The following is a 16,727-nucleotide window of genomic DNA, read 5'->3' on the forward strand; positions in this document are numbered from 1 at the left end:
GATTGTTTGGGTAAGGAGACCAGACAGCGAGGTCATCGGTCTCATTGGATTAGGGAAGGACGGGGAAGGAAGTCGGCCGAGCCCTTTCAAAGGAACCATCCCGGCATTTGCCTGGAGCGATTTAGGGAAATCACGGAAAACCTAAATCAGGATGGCCGGACGCGGGACTGAACAGTCGTCCTCCCGTTCCATGCGGCTTTTCGCGGATGATGCTGTAGTATACAGATAAGTTGCAGCATTAGAAAATTGCAGCGAAATTCAGGAAGATCTGCAGCTGATAGGCACTTGGTGCAGGGAGTGGCAACTGACCCTTAACATAGACAAATGCAATGTTTTGTGAATACATAGAAAGAAGGATCCTTTATTGTATGATTATATGATTGCGGAACAAACACTGGTAGCAGTTACTTCTGTAAAATATCTGGGAGTATGCATACGGAACGATTTGAAGTGGAATGATCATATAAAATTAATTGTTGGTAAGGGGGTATGGTAAGGGGGGTACCAGGTTGAGATTCATTGGGAGAGTGCTTAGAAAATGTAGTCCATAAACAAAGGAGGTGGCTTACAAAACACTCGTTCGACCTATACTTGAGTATTGCTCATCAGTGTGGGATCCGTACCAGCTTGCGTTGACAGAGGAGATAGAGAAGATCCAAAGAAGAGCGGCGCGTTTCGTCACAGGGTTATTTGGTAAGCGTGATAGCGTTACGGAGATGTTTAGCAAACTCAAGTGGCAGACTCTGCATGAGAGGCGCTCTGCATCGCGGTGTAACTTGCTGTCCAGGTTTCGAGAGGGTGCGTTTCTGGATGAGGTATCGAATATATTGCTTCCCCCTACTTATACCTCCCGAGGAGATAACAAATGTAAAATCAGAGAGATTGGAGCGCGCACGGAGGCTTTCCGGCAGTCGTTCTTCCCGCGAAGCATACGCGACTGGAACAGGAAAGGGAGGTAATGACAGTGGCACGTTAAGTGCCCTCCGCCACACACCTTTGGGTGGCTTGCGGAGTATAAATGTAGATGCAGATGTAGAGATCTTTATAATCACTAAGAAATCGCTGTGGAAGGAACAGACAATTTATGAAATAACATCAGTAGATTTACGCGAGTAATAGGCATTTCGGCCGAAGTGGCCGTGCGGTTCTAGGCGCTGCAGTCTGGAGCCGAGCGACCGCTACGCTCGCAGGTTTGAATCCTGCCTCGGGCATGGATGTGTGTGATGTCCTTAGGTTAGTTAGGTTTAATTAGTTCTAAGTTAAGTCGCATAGTGCTCAGAGCCATTTGAATAGGCATTTTGGGTATCATTTTCAGAGCTTCTCTGACGTAACACCTACCAAGGAAGTCAGTGACCACCCACGCTATACCTCGTCGCATATTCTTCAGTTCCTCTGTTTTTTCAACCTGACATGTATTTCACTACAAGTTGAAGTACATTTGTTTTGTAATGATTTTTGTTGCTGTATAAGGTTACCGGCATTCAGCAATCTCCCATCTAAAATAAAGCAATCGATCCAAAAGAAAACTGGAAACATACATCACTAGCCACTTCTCCTGCAAACTGTTTGAGTGACTAGATTCAAGGATTGAAGCACTCATTTGCTTATTTGGCAAGTGGCAGAGTTTATTATTAAGCTGTGTGACAAATAATAGTGTACTATAAACAGGCCTTTGTTCTTACCAGTGTAAAATAGATATTTTCTTTTATAAATATTAAGCCACCAATCGGAGATGTGTATTTAATGTAGCTGTGGGAGCCACACCTCTTTTCAGAATCAACTTTTCATTCTAACTTACTAGGTTATATTTAGATCCGGCCGCTGTGGCCGAGCTGTTCTAGGCGCTTCAGGCTGGAATCGCGCTGCTGCTACGGTCGCAGGTTCGAATCCTGCCTCGGGCATGGATGTGTGTGATGTCCTTAGGTTAGTTAGGTTTAAGTAGTTCTAAGTCTAGGGGACTGATGACCTCAGATGTTAAGTCCCATAGTGCTCAGAGCCATTTGAACCATTCTTGGCTATATTTAGCTGGCGTAATCACGAGTAGTATCAACCAGTAGAGCAGTAGATTGTTATTAATGGAGCCTGCAGGTTAAATTTCTACGATCTGCTTGTGTTCTGTTAATGTACATTGTGACTCATTACACACTTTTTCTCGGTAGGAACTTTCGGAACACAACAAACGAATGAGCGAACGAAGACAAACAGCAGTTTTCTGATTTTCTACAATTTGTACTTTTCTGCACCCGTCTGAATCCATGGGATCGTTGCACGCCAAATCGCAGCTCGTTGTTACACACGGATTTGTGCGTATAAAGCGGCGGACTACAGTTGTGAATCTCCGAATCCAGCGGCCAAAGACTGTTACAGTTTTACGCATCGTGAAATGCATGGTTTAGCGACTCTAAATCTTTTCGCAGCAAGTCAGCGTGTGTAATGAAAGTACTGCCTCGCAGGTACTCACGGCCCCACCTCTATTTTTTGAGTGCGTGTATTTTTCTTTCCGAAGTATTTCGGGGTTATTTAGCTGACTTAATACCTGCGTAGAGTAAGGTAGCACGTATACAGTAGCCTTTAAGATTTCACACAGTATTACCCTCTGAAAAACTTGTGAGCGCTGATAAAATATTTGGACGTACAGTACAGTCTGCGTTGCTTCTCGTACAAACTGTATAATAAGCAGGACTGTCATTTATTTTGACGATGAGAATAAAAGGTACGACGTGTCCTGAGTTTGAAGCTCATACAGGGTGTCCAAGAGGGAATGGTCAATATTCAGGATATGAGAGGAACGATCATTCAAAGCAAAAAAATCTTGTAAACGTGGGCTCTAAAATGCGTGCCTTAAGAACTTTGAGCAACTGTTCATCTTCTCTGCTCCGAAACACATCTCTTCTTTTGAACAAGTGCTCATAGCTCTTAAAGTACGCGTTTTAGAGCCCACATTTACTAGACGTTTTGCTCGAATGTTCGTTCCTGTCAAATCCCTGAATATAGACCATTCTTCCTGGTACACCCTGTACGGTTAGCTATACCGTAAGTACAAACTGAGTGTAAGCTACTTACGTACTTAGCAAGTGTAATTAAGCCATATAAAAGACCGGCCAGGTTGCGTGTCCTAATACGATAGGATACTATCAGATTCATTTTTCCTCGTTAAGTGAGTAACCACGTTCTGTACTCCCACTCAGGAACGGTGCATAACACGTTACTAATTCTGAAGCGTAAACTTGTAGCACTGAAAGTGACTGCGGTTTTGGAATTCTACACTACGAAGGATACTGTTGTTTTTATCCTAGTTATACCATTTAATCGGTTTTTTGTGGATCTTTAAGGCGAAAAATCTGTAGTCAGTTACTTCAGCTTTCTGAAAATACGATTTTCTTCGAAACATTGTGTTTGATTTGAAATGCAAACACTTGAAAGACTGCTTCGAGGAACATATGAGGAACACATATGTTTTTCTTCTTTAGCTCTGGCCGAAATTTGGCCGCAGTGTTCCATGTTCGTATTGGCAAGTGGCTCTTGGAAGCAAGAACAATGTGGGCTTTTTTTCTGGACCTATTTTAGTGGAATGTGATACCACATGTTAATACCATCACTAATATATGGTTGGCTCCAAGAATTTTTGACTGAAGGAATCGTCAGTTGATTCTATGACTTTGTTGATTATTTGTATTGTTGTAATGGGTTGATTCTACAGGGTGTTTAAAAATGACTACTGGGGTTTTAACGCTTTATAATGTTTATTACATTAAACTTACAGTTATACATAATATGTCAAATGAAAGAGCAACTCAAACCGCTTTACCAAGAACCTTATAAATGTTCAATGTGAGCACCATTTGTCAAACGGCACACGTCATGTCTATAGCCGAGTTCTTCCCAAATGTTGATAAGTGTGTCTTCAGTGATTGTAGTAACAGTTGCTTCAATCCGGTTTCTTAATTCAGGGGGGTCTGGTGGTAGCGGAAGCACGTACACACGATCCTTGAAAAAATCACATGGCGTTGGGTTGGGTGAACGTGGAGGCCATGCAAAGCAAGCCCTATCATTGGGCCCCTTGCGGCCTATCCAGCGCTTGGGTACAGTGAAGTTCAATCAGTCACGTACTTCGCTATTATTTAACATTTATAAGGTTCTTGGTAAAACTGTTTGAGTTGCTCTTTCATTTGACGTATAATACACTCCTGGAAATGGAAAAAAGAACATATTGACACCGGTGTGTCAGACCCACCATACTTGCTCCGGACACTGCGAGAGGGCTGTATAAGCAATGATCACACGCACGGCACAGCGGACACACCAGGAACCGCGGTGTTGGCCGTCGAATGGCGCTAGCTGCGCAGCATTTGTGCACCGCCGCCGTCAGTGTCAGCCAGTTTGCCGTGGCATACGGAGCTCCATCGCAGTCTTTAACACTGGTAGCATGCCGCGACAGCGTGGACGTGAACCGTATGTGCAGTTGACGGACTTTGAGCGAGGGCGTATAGTGGGCATGCGGGAGGCCGGGTGGACGTACCGCCGAATTGCTCAACACGTGGGGCGTGAGGTCTCCACAGTACATCGATGTTGTCGCCAGTGGTCGGCGGAAGGTGCACGTGCCCGTCGACCTGGGATCGGACCGCAGCGACGCACGGATGCACGCCAAGACCGTAGGATCCTACGCAGTGCCGTAGGGGACCGCACCGCCACTTCCCAGCAAATTAGGGACACTGTTGCTCCTGGGGTATCGGCGAGGACCATTCGCAACCGTCTCCATGAAGCTGGGCTACGGTCCCGCACACCGTTAGGCCGTCTTCCGCTCACGCCCCAACATCGTGCAGCCCGCCTCCAGTGGTGTCGCGACAGGCGTGAATGGAGGGACGAATGGAGACGTGTCGTCTTCAGCGATGAGAGTCGCTTCTGCCTTGGTGCCAATGATGGTCGTATGCGTGTTTGGCGCCGTGCAGGTGAGCGCCACAACCAGGACTGCATACGACCGAGGCACACAGGGCATCATGGTGTGGGGAGCGATCTCCTACACTGGCCGTACACCACTGGTGATCGTCGAGGGGACACTGAATAGTGCACGGTACATCCAAACTGTCATCGAACCCATCGTTCTACCATTCCTAGACCGGCAAGGGAACTTGCTGTTCCAACAGGACAATGTACGTCCGCATGTATCCCGTGCCACCCAACGTGCTCTAGAAGGTGTAAGTCAACTACCCTGGCCAGCAAGATCTCCGGATCTGTCCCCCATTGAGCATGTTTGGGACTGGATGAAGCGTCGTCTCACGCGGTCTGCACGTCCAGCACGAACGCTGGTCCAACTGAGGCGTCAGGTGGAAATGGCATGGCAAGCCGTTCCACAGGACTACATCCAGCATCTCTACGATCGTCTCCATGGGAGAATAGCAGCCTGCATTGCTGCGAAAGGTGGATATACACTGTACTAGTGCCGACATTGTGCATGCTCTGTTGCCTGTGTCTATGTGCCTGTGGTTCTGTCAGTGTGATCATGTGATGTATCTGACCCCAGGAATGTGTCAATAAAGTTTCCCCTTCCTGGGACAATGAATTCACGGTGTTCTTATTTCAATTTCCAGGAGTGTATATAGTTGTAAGTTTAATATAATAAATATTATAAAGCGTTAAAACCCCTATATTCATTTATAAACACCCTGTACAATAACTGGATCTTACAACAATTGATTATGAAGCCTAATTTCAACCTTGGTCGTGTATTCATTGTTCATGCTCATTGACTATGACCTTGAGTAAAATATGCTGTCGTCACCAGTAAAACTATTGGGATCATGTACACTACTGGCCATTAAAACTGCTAAACCAAGAAGAAATGCAGATGATAAACGGATATTCATTGGACAAATATATTATACTAGAACTGACGTATGATTATATTTTCACGCAATTTGGGTGCATAGATTTTGAGAAATCAGTACCCAGAACAACCACCTCTGGCCGTAATAACGGCCTTGATACGCCTGGGCATAGAGTCAAACAGAGCTTCGATGGCGTGTACAGCTGCAGCTGCCCATGCAGCTTCAACATGATACCACAGTTCATCAAGAGGAGTGACTGGCGTATTGTGACGAGCCATTTGCTCGGCCACCATTGATCAGACGGTCTCAATTGGTGAGAGATCTGGAGAATGTGCTGGCCAGGGCAGCAGTCGAACATTTTCTGTATCCAGAAAGGCCCGTACAGGACCTGCAACATGCGGTCGTGCATTATCCTGCTGTATTGTAGGGTTTCGCAGGGATCGAATGAAGGCGAGAGCCACGGATCGTAAAACATCTGATATGTAACGTCCACTGTTCAAAGTGCCGTCAGTGCGAACAGGAGGTGACCGAGACGTGTAACCAATGGCATCCCATACCATCACGCCGGGTGATACGCCAGTATGGCTAAGACGAATACACGCCTCCAATGTGCGTTCACTGCTATGTCGCCAAACACGGATGCGACCATCCTGATGCTGTAAACAGAACCTGGATTCATCTGAAAAAATGAAGTTTTGCCATTCGTGCACCCAGGTTCGTCGTTGAGTACACCATCGCAGTTGCTCCTGCCTGTGATGCAGCGTCAAGGGTAACCGCAGCCAGGGTCTCCGAGCTGATAGTCCATGCTACTGCAAACGTCATCGAACTGTTCGTGCATATGGTTGCTGTCTTGCAAACGTCCCCATCTGTTGACTCAGGGTACGAGACGAGGCTGCACGGTCCGTTACAGCCATGCGGATAAGATGCCTGTCATCTCAACTGCTAGTGATACGAGGCCGTTAGGATCCAGCACGGCGTTCCGTGTTCCCCTCGTGAACCCACCGATTCCATATTCTGCTAACAGTCATTGGATCTCGACCAACGCGAGCAGCAATGTCGCGATACGATAAACCGCAATCGCGATAGGCTACAATGCGACCTTTATCAAAGTCGGAAACGTGATGATACGCATTTCTCCTCCTTACACGAGGCATCACAACCTCGTTTCACCAGGCAACGCCGGCCAACTGCTGTTTGTGTATGAGAAATCGGTTGGAAACTTTCCTCATGTCAGCACGTTGCAGGTGTCGCCACCGGCGCCAGCCTTGTGTGAATGCTTTGAAAAGCTAATCATTTGCATATCACAGCATCTTCTTCCTGTCGGTTAAATTTCGCGTCTGTAGCACGTCATCTTCGTGGTGTAGCAATTTTAAAGGCCAGTAGTGTACATCCCATTAGCATGTACACTATCTGATAAATAGTATCAGGACACCCTGTATAATGTGGAACTGACCGCTAGTTGTCACGAGAGGCGGGCCACCAATATGAAGGGAGGCGGAGAGTACAGTGTGTTGTCAGGGAGAAGCAGTAACAGCAAAATGTGTCGGTAACATCGTCTCACTGACTTCAAACATGGACATGGATGTCGCCTGACGCCTGAGTAACAAATGCATCTGGGACATTTCAGCCTTCTAAAGCTGCCCAAGTCGGACTGTTGGTGACGTGACTGTGAAGTGGAAACGCAAAGGAACAACCACACCTAAACCAAGAAGACCAGGCAGACCTCATTTACTGACGTACAGCGACCGTCGAGCGCTGTGAAGGGTGGTTGTAAAAAAATTGCATGAAATCAGCGGAAGGAATCACTTGTGAGCTCCAAATTGCTGTGAGCAGTCCAAGTAGCACAATGACTATATAGGGGTTTGGAAAGAACGGGGTACAGTGGTCGACCAGCTCCCTATAAGCTACGCATTTCGGTAGTCAGTGCTAAGCGACGGTTGAGGTCGCGTGAAGGGCGACGCCACTGGACAGTGGATGACTGGAAACGAATGATTTGGAGTGATGAATCGCGCTATACGCTGTGGAAGTCCAGTGGAAGCGTTTGGGTCAACTAAATGCGTGGAGGACATGACCTGCCATGATGTGTAGTACCGAAAATGAAATACAGAGGCCAGCCGCTGTGGCCGAGCGGCTCTAGGTGCTTCAGTCTGGAACTGCGCTGCTGCTACGGTCGCAGGTTCGAATCCTGCCTCGGGGATGGATGTGTGTGATGTCCTTAGGTTAGTTAGGTTTAAGTAGTTCTAAGTCTAGGGGACTGATGACCTCAGATGTTTAGTGTGTGTGTGTGTGTGTGTGTGTGTGTGTGTGTGTGTGTGTGTGTGTGTTGTGTTGTTTTTGGGGGAGGAGACCAGACAGCGGTGTCATCGGTCTCATAGGATTAGGGAAGGAAGAGGAAGGAAGTCGGCCGTGCCCTTTCAAAGGAACCATCCCGGCATTTGCCTGGAGCGATTTAGGGAAATCACGGAAAACCTAAATCAGGATAGCCGGACGAGGGATTGAACCGTCGTCCTCCCGAACGCGAGTCCAGTGTGCTAACCACTGCGGCACCTCGTTCGGTTAGATGTTTAGTCCCATAGTGCTTAGAACCCGTTGAACCATTTTGAAGTACAGAGGAGCTGGTGTTAAGGTGTGTGTGGTGTTTTCGTGGTTAGGATGTCCCCCCCCCCCCACCCTATTGTGTTTAAGGATATACTAAATGCGGAAGGATATGAATACGTTTGATAGCATTGTGTATTGTATACAATAGAGGGACAGTTGGGAGATGACCATTGTTTGTATCAGCATGACAGCGCACCCCGTTATGTAGTAGCATCTGTGAGGCATTGTTGAGAATAACGTCTCTGAAATGAACTGACCTTTCCGGAGTCCCGACATGAAACCAATGAAACACCTCTGTGATGAGTCTGGACGTGGCTTCGCTCCAGATCCCCTTCTCTGGTGTCGGCTCTTGAGGAAGGGTGGGCTGGCGTTCCTCTCCTGACACTCAGCCACCTAACAGAAAGTATCTCCAGCAGAGTTCAAGTTGATATGAAGGCGAAGGATGGACACGTCCCATATTAATGTCCACTAATAGCTTTCTAGATGATTTTAATAGTTAATGTTTTCCTGTCAGCTTAGAGACTTTTTTTAAAAAACTTCATATTCGGCTGCTGTTATGGAATCTCCTTGCTCACATGACCTTTAACTTGTGAATTTCTTACAGTCTAGATGAAGTATGATGAAAGGTATAGCACTGACGCATGTATTCTTCAGTGTAATAACGTAAGTTGAATGAATACCTTGTTTTATAATAGCTGTTACTGCAAATTTCGCGTAAATTGAATCAAAAGCGTTCTCAAGACTCTCGAATGCCATTCAAAGTAGTAATTGAGTTTCTTTGATCTGTTATATAACTTAATGTTCGCCTTTCAAATGGTCGATTGTGTTGTATCGATTTCTAATGTCCTGCTTGATCAAAATACTGTGCATTATTTTTATATTATTTTTCATCACCAACCACTAACTACCACGAGCATCGTGTACTACGACGTGTTGCCTGTTGGAGCTTTTCTCGGAATTGTTGGCGAACGGTCGTTCAGTGGTTTTTCTGGCGTTTCACCAGCACTAGCAGCTAGTATTGTCAGAGATTCATCCTCTATTGCTGGTGGCGCCATCTCGAAAAGATGGCCAACAGGTAGCACTTTAAAAAGTCGCTGCGAAAGCCTCACCAATTATATTTCGTACCACGTTCTGCAAGATCAAAATCTACATCTGTATCCACATTTTCGAACCTTCGTGAAGTGCATGACAGAGGAACTATGCGTCTTACCACATATTAATATTTCTTCCAGTTCCATTCTCGTACGAAACGCCTAAGAATGACTGTTTGAATAGCTCTTTGCATGCTGTAATTAGCCTGTCAACCACTGTGAAACACCGAGCGAGGTGGCGCTGTGGTTAGCGCACTGGACTCTCATTCGGGATGAAAATGGCTCTAAACACTATGGGACTTAACATCTGAGGTCATCAGTCCCCTAGACTTAGAACTAATTAAACCAAACTAACATAAGGACATCACATACATCCATGCCCGAGGCAGGATTCCAACCTGCGACCGTAGCAGCAGCGCGGTTCCGGACTAAAGCGCCTAGAACCGCTCGGCCACAAGGCTGGCAATTCGGGATGACAACAATTCAAACCGGCGTCCAGCCATCCTGCTTTAGGTTTTCCGTGATTTCCCTAAATTACTCCAAGTAAATGCTGGGATGGTTCCTTTGAAAAGGCACGCCCGATTTCCTTTCCCACCCTTCCCTAATCCGACGGGACCGATGATCTCGCTGTTTGGTCCCCTCCCCCAGACTAACCAACCATTGTGAAACCACATCTACTAACCAATCCTTTGCTATGAAAATGTTGCGTGGATATCCCCCCCTCCCACCCCACAAGTTCTATAAGTCCCTCTAGATCCTTGAACGCCATGCACTCCGCCTCACCTTCCGCATCTTTCTTCACATGGACCAAATTCCCACCTCTATCGCACTGAACACGTTCAAATAAACTGCACCATCCGCAACTCGCCTTCCCCAGTAATCCTAAAGTTTCACCTCTACTTTCCAACCCTAGTACGCTGCCGCGCCTCTATCGACACAACCCAGCCACCCCACATCTACATACCCTCCACATACTCTCCTAAAGGAACTTGAATCGTCTCCCCTTCCCAGATCATGAACTCAGTCCCGACACACACCAATCCTACCAACTTAAAAATCACCCCACCTCTTCCACGTCGTCAGGACTCCCTCTCCCTTCCTTCCCCATATTCCCCTACCCCCTTTTTCCCTTCCACTCTTCTTTCCCCTGCCCTTTTCCCTCATCATATTTTAGCTCCACTAATGACCCTCTACTCCAACTCCTCTGTATCCTATCAGCCACCTCTATCCCCCTCCCCACCAGACCAGTCCTGCATCAATATGCTACTTCCATTCAACCCTCAAACCGTTCCTATTCGACAAGAGAATACCTATCCCAGAGCAGGTCCTTCCAGCTTTAATGCCAGTGAAGGGCTTCTTTTTAATATCAGTGTTACGCATCAAGACTTTTTAGAAAGTTTTTAAATGTAATCTTATTATGTTCCCGTTTTCAGATTTTTTTACTACTGTTTTAAGAAAAAGGAGGCAAATCACATCTCTCATATATAAAAACCATTTTATTTTCACCTTTAAAAAGTTTTAAATTAATTGTAAATATCTCACCTTCCCTTTTGTTATTCCTTCATCTCATTTAGATATTTGTGTCAATTGGCTGAAGAGCGGGTTGACTGTACGGCAAACAGCCCAGCCCCATCCACCCCCTCCCCTCCCGCCCCCGCCGTCTATATGGGGTGAGGGGGGATGAAATAACAATAAAGAAAAAAAAGAAAAAAGTTGTAATTAGCCGAATCATATCATCACAGTCCCTACGGGAGAGGGACAAAGTGGTTTGTTGTATTTTTCTGGATGTTTGACTTACTACTGATTCTCGAAACTTTGTTGGTAAACTTCCGCGAAATGTTTAACGCCTGTTTTCAACTGTCTACAAGTTCAGGTTTCTCAGCATTACAGTGACGCTATCCAATGAGTCAAATAAACCTGTGATTATTCGTGCTGCCCACGTTTGTATGCATTGAATATCCCGCGCTAGTGCTTTTATTACGGGTCCCACACACTTGAGTAGCGTGTGAAATGTATTCGCAGATACAAATATGAACAGCCTTCAGCTGTATAAAGGAATGACGACACTGTAAATTTGTTGCTGGACCGGGACTCGAACCCTGATTTCCCATTTCTTGCGAGAGGTCGCCTTAACAACTTTGGCTATCGCAGCACACTTCACGGCCAAACCCAAACGCCCATATGTCATTGTCTGTGTGCCTGTTCCTTCGGACGTGTATGCACTCGAATTTCATATTTATCCACTGATACCGGACAATTGACTTTCAAATAAAATGTCTCCGCTGTATGGGAATATACATAATGAATGTAAGAGTGCAGGTTGTAGAAACATGAACGACGACATGTGGTAATTTGGGTCTGGTCATGATGCGCGCTCGGATAGCTGAAGTGTTAAGGTGACCGCTCGCATCAAGTGTGAAATCCAGGTTCGAGTACCGGTCCGGCACAAATTTTCAGTGTCTTCATTCCGCTATATAGCTGAATGTTGTCCACATTCGCACATTTCATGTATTTCATAAAAGATGTAACCACCACAGTACCAGTTTCTTCCGACATGTATGCATCGCAATATCACAGAATGGTTCAAATGGCTATTACGGACTACGGGACTTAACATCTGAGGTCATCAGTCCCCTAGACTTAGAACTACTTAAACCTAACTAACCTAAGGACATCACACACATCCATGCCCTAGGCAGGATTCGAACCTGCGACCGTAGCAGCAGCGCGGTTCCGGACTGAAGCGGCTAGAACCGCTCGGTCACATCGGCCGGCTGCAATATCACGCTTGAGCAATTTGTTAAGATGGGACGCACATGTGTTTTGTAAGCAGTCTGCTGTGTAGACCGACTCCATTTTGCCAGTATCCTACGAATGAACCTAAGTCTGCCACTTTCCTTAGTTACGAGTAAGCCTGTGTGATCATTCCATTTCGTATCCTTATAAATTGTTACATCCAAGTATTTTTATGACTTCACTGATTTCAAATGTGACTAATGATATGGTAATATTAGGATATTACTTTTCTGTGTTATGTGATGTGCCCCATTTTACATTTCTGAACTTTGAAAGCAAGTTACCTAACTTTGCACCACTTTAAATTTGACTGGATGTTTTTGCAGAATTTGTCACATAGCACCTCATTATACTTCATTACTAATAACTGCATCATGTACAAAAAGTCTGAAATTAATATTGTCTGCCAGATCTTTAGCATTCAACATAACAGAAGGGTGGCTACATATCACTATCTCCCAACGAACAGTACACAGGTCCACATTTATACATAGACTGGGTAGGCCCCACCTAGGGCGCAGAGAGACTTCGATCGTCGCTGATATTTTCCGGCCGGCCGGAGTGGCCGAGCGGTTCTAGGCGCTTCAATCTGGAACCGCGCGACCGCTACGGTCGCAGATTCGAATCCTACCTCGGGCATGGATGTGTGTGATGTCCTTAGGTTACTGAGGCTTAAGTAGTTCTAAGTTCTAGGGGACTGAAGACCTGAGCTGTTAAGTCCCATAGTGCTCAGAGCCATTTGAACCACTTTTTGATATTTTCCGTAGACACACATAGAAAAGGCTGCGTCTAATTTCAAGATTCGGAAGGCAAGGCAACATCCAGTGGCAGTGCCGATTGCCTAGCTTTTGGTTCATTGCTGAATTCAGTTGCAGAAAAATAGATGAAATCGCTGATCGCAATTGCTGTATAACTGTGTTTCGAATCGATCCGTGTACAAGTTAATATTGCTTTGCTTGTTAGTTATCATCATTACACATAATAGCTATTACTCTTTCTTTTTTTATAAAGTAATCCATCGAACATGATGACCGAGGTGTAGAAGCTAAGTGGTGCACAGAATACGAACGAACTTTTGAACATAAAAGGGAAGATGCCGTTCAGTCTTAAAGATGTGGCGAATTTTATCCACCCGATCGGTAGTATAAAATTATCAGTCAGAGTGTGCTGTGTCCGCCGGAAGACAAAGGACGGAGCCATACACAGACGAGGCGCCACGCGGCAGCGCCAGCCTCCAGGGAGACGCGACGTAGTTGCGGTCAGACGCCGTAGAGCGCGCAGAAAAGACGGACAAGTTATGCTTACACCAAGCGCCACTCAGAAAGTTCCTATATATACACTACTGGCCATTAAAATTGCTACACCAAGAAGAAATGCAGATGATAAACCGGTATTCGTTGGACAAATATATTATACTAAAACTGACATATGATTACATTTTCACACAATTTGGGTGAATAGATCCTGAGAAATCAGTACCCAGAACAACCACCTCTGGCCGTAATAACGGCCTTGATACGCCTGGGCATTGAGTCAAACAGAGCTTCGATGGCGTGTACAGGTACAGCTGTCCATGCAGCTTCAACACGATACCACAGTTCATCAAGAGTAGTGACTGGCGTATTGTGACGAGCCAGCTGCTCGGCCACCATTGACCAGACGTTTTCAGTTGGTGAGCGATTTAGAGAATATGCTGGCCAGGGCAGCAGTCGAACATTTTCTGTATCCAGAAAGGCCCGTACAGGACCTGCAACATGCGGTCGTGCATTATCCTGCTGAAATGTAGGGTTTCGCAGGGGTCGAATGAAGGGTAGAGCCACAGGTCGTAACACATCTGAAATGTAACACCCACTGTTCAAAGTGCCGTCAATGCGAACAAGAGGTGACCGAGACCCGTAACCAATGGCACCCCATACCATGACGCCGGGTGATACGCCAGTATGGCGATGACGAATACACGCTTCCAATATGCGTTCACCGCGATCTCGCCAAACACGGATGCGACCATCATGATGCTGTAAACAGAACCTGGGTTTATCCGAAAAAATGACTTTTTGCCTTTCGTGCAGCCAGGTTCGTCGCAGGCGCTCCTGTCTGTGATGAAGCGTCAAGCAAAACCGCAGCCATGGTCTCCGAGCTGCTGCAAACGTCGTCGAACTGTTCGTGCAGATGGTTGTTGTCTTGCAAACCTCTCCATCTGTTGACTCAGGGATCGAGACGTGGCTGCACGATCCGTTACAGCCATGCGGATAAGATGCCTGTCATCTCGACTGCTAGTGATACGAGGCCGTTGGGATCCAGCACGGCGTTCCGTATTACTCTCCTGAACCCACCGATTCCATATTCTGCTAACAGTCATTGGATCTCGACCAACGCGAGCAGCAATGTCGCGATATGATAAACCACAATCGCGATAGGCTACAATCCGACCTTTATCAAAGTCGGAAACGTGATGGTACGCATTTCTCCTCGTTACACGAGGCATCACAACAACGTTTCACCAGGCAACGCCGGTCAACTGCTGTTTGTGTATGAGAAATCGATTGGAAACTCTCCTCATGTCAGCACGTTGTAGGTGTCGCCACCGACGCCAAGCTTGTGCGAATGCGCTGAAAAGCTAATCATTTGTATATCACAGCATCTTCTTCCTGTCGGTTAAATTTCGCGTCTGTAGCACGTCAACTTCGTGATGTAGCAATTTTAATGGCCAGTAGTGTACTCCATCCGCCTAAAGCAGATATAAAGGGACGCACGACTCCACTCAGACAACCTAACAGCAATTTTTTCTACAGTAATGACACGTCATCGTTCACTGGTTTCAAGACTTGACCGTTATTCACAGATAGAGATCAGTGCAAGTGAAAATTGTACTACATTGTCAACAGTCCTCTCTACATTCCAGTTACATACCGTATACTTTCATTTAATAAAATATTGTAGCAAAAATCCTCCAAATACTGAGTAGGGTCTAAATATGAGCTAGTTGTTGCCCAAAGGCATACAGGTGCTGCAGCCTAGTGGCGGCAGTGTTAAAAAGTTAAACTGTTGTAAAGGGAGACAACAACCGAATGTGAGCAGTTCATCGCTTGCAGCGTAAGTATTTACGTGCGGTGGTACAGAGCGCGTCATTTCGCCGCTTCGAGTACTTTGACACATTTTGTACACGTGTTTATTTTATTTTATTTACCATTAGTTGTTAAAACAAGCCATTTTTGTTAACAGCATCTTATTGCTAATATTTCGCAGTTCTTTGGCACATCATTATGTATTGGATAGGTATTTTGTCAATGAGTTTCTACCATTCTAAGCGTTATTCTCCATTTGGTCTAAATATGGGTTACAGAAAAGGGTCTAAATATTGGTTAGCTCACATTTACACCTTATTATGGTACACCTGAATAAGAAAAAGTGCTGGAATGAGAGGACATGGAGAAATATAACTGTCCGCGAAAAGCGAATGGGGACCCTGAAAGCAAAAAGGATGTTTAATGAACTTCGTGCGCCACTCAAAACCTTAAGTAAAAAACATGACATGACTCCATCTGCAGTAGTAAACCCTATTTGGGTGCAGAGTTGGAGGAACAGCTGGTTGAATACCTACTTATCATGGAACAAAAATTCCACGGCTATACTAGAGCAGATTTGAGACGAACGGCATTTCAACTTGCAATTAGAAATGGTCTGCAAACTTTTATCAAGTCAAATGGCGCTGGTAGAGCCTGTCTAGATCTTTTTCTGGGTCGACACAAAAATTGTTTATCATTTCTCAAACCTTGTGGATCAATGTTTGCAAGGGCACTAGGCTTCAACAAAGCAAATGTCCAAGCCTTCTATAACCTTTTGGAAGACGCGTACCAAAAGCATAAATTTACAGCAGAAAGGACATTCAGTGTGGAAGAAACAGGTCTTTCAGTTTTGCAGAGCAATATCCCATATGTAGAGAGAAAGGTCAAGAACCAAACAGCAGCTTTGACTTCTGCAGAGAGGTTCTGCAGTGACAGTTATTGCTTGCATAAGAACAGCTGGCCAGTTTGTTCCTCCTATGGTCATTTTTCCACGAACGAACATAACCGACCTTCTAATGAAAGGATCTCCTCCGGGTTCGACAGGCAGGGCTCACCCATCTGAATGGGTGCAAAATAGTCTGTTTACGGAGTGGCTTGCTCATTTCGTTGTAAAAGTCAGCCCTAAAGAAGAGTCATCAGTGTACTGATATTAGATGGACATTCTACTTACGTCGGAACTTTGATAACATTGACATGGCTAGAGCAAACCATGTGACAGCCATCTCTCTTCCTGCTCATTCCATCCGTAAGCTGCAGCCTCTGGACAAGACATTCATGAGCCACTGAAAACTTATTGTAATGGGGAAGTTAGACTGCGGATTCGATCCTTCCATCGTTCTTTTATACTATGT

At 45.7% G+C, this 16,727-nt stretch overlaps 1 protein-coding gene across 1 annotated transcript in view; it reads left to right on the forward strand.

Annotated features, from left to right (window-relative positions):
- Window positions 1–16,727, forward strand: part of LOC126260512 (uncharacterized) — a 235,222-nt gene that overhangs the window by 1,162 nt on the left and 217,333 nt on the right. The gene's annotated exons all lie outside the window — the stretch shown is intronic.

The sequence above is a fragment of the Schistocerca nitens genome, chromosome 5 (genome assembly GCF_023898315.1).
Source record: "Schistocerca nitens isolate TAMUIC-IGC-003100 chromosome 5, iqSchNite1.1, whole genome shotgun sequence".
Lineage (NCBI taxonomy): Eukaryota > Metazoa > Arthropoda > Insecta > Orthoptera > Acrididae > Schistocerca > Schistocerca nitens.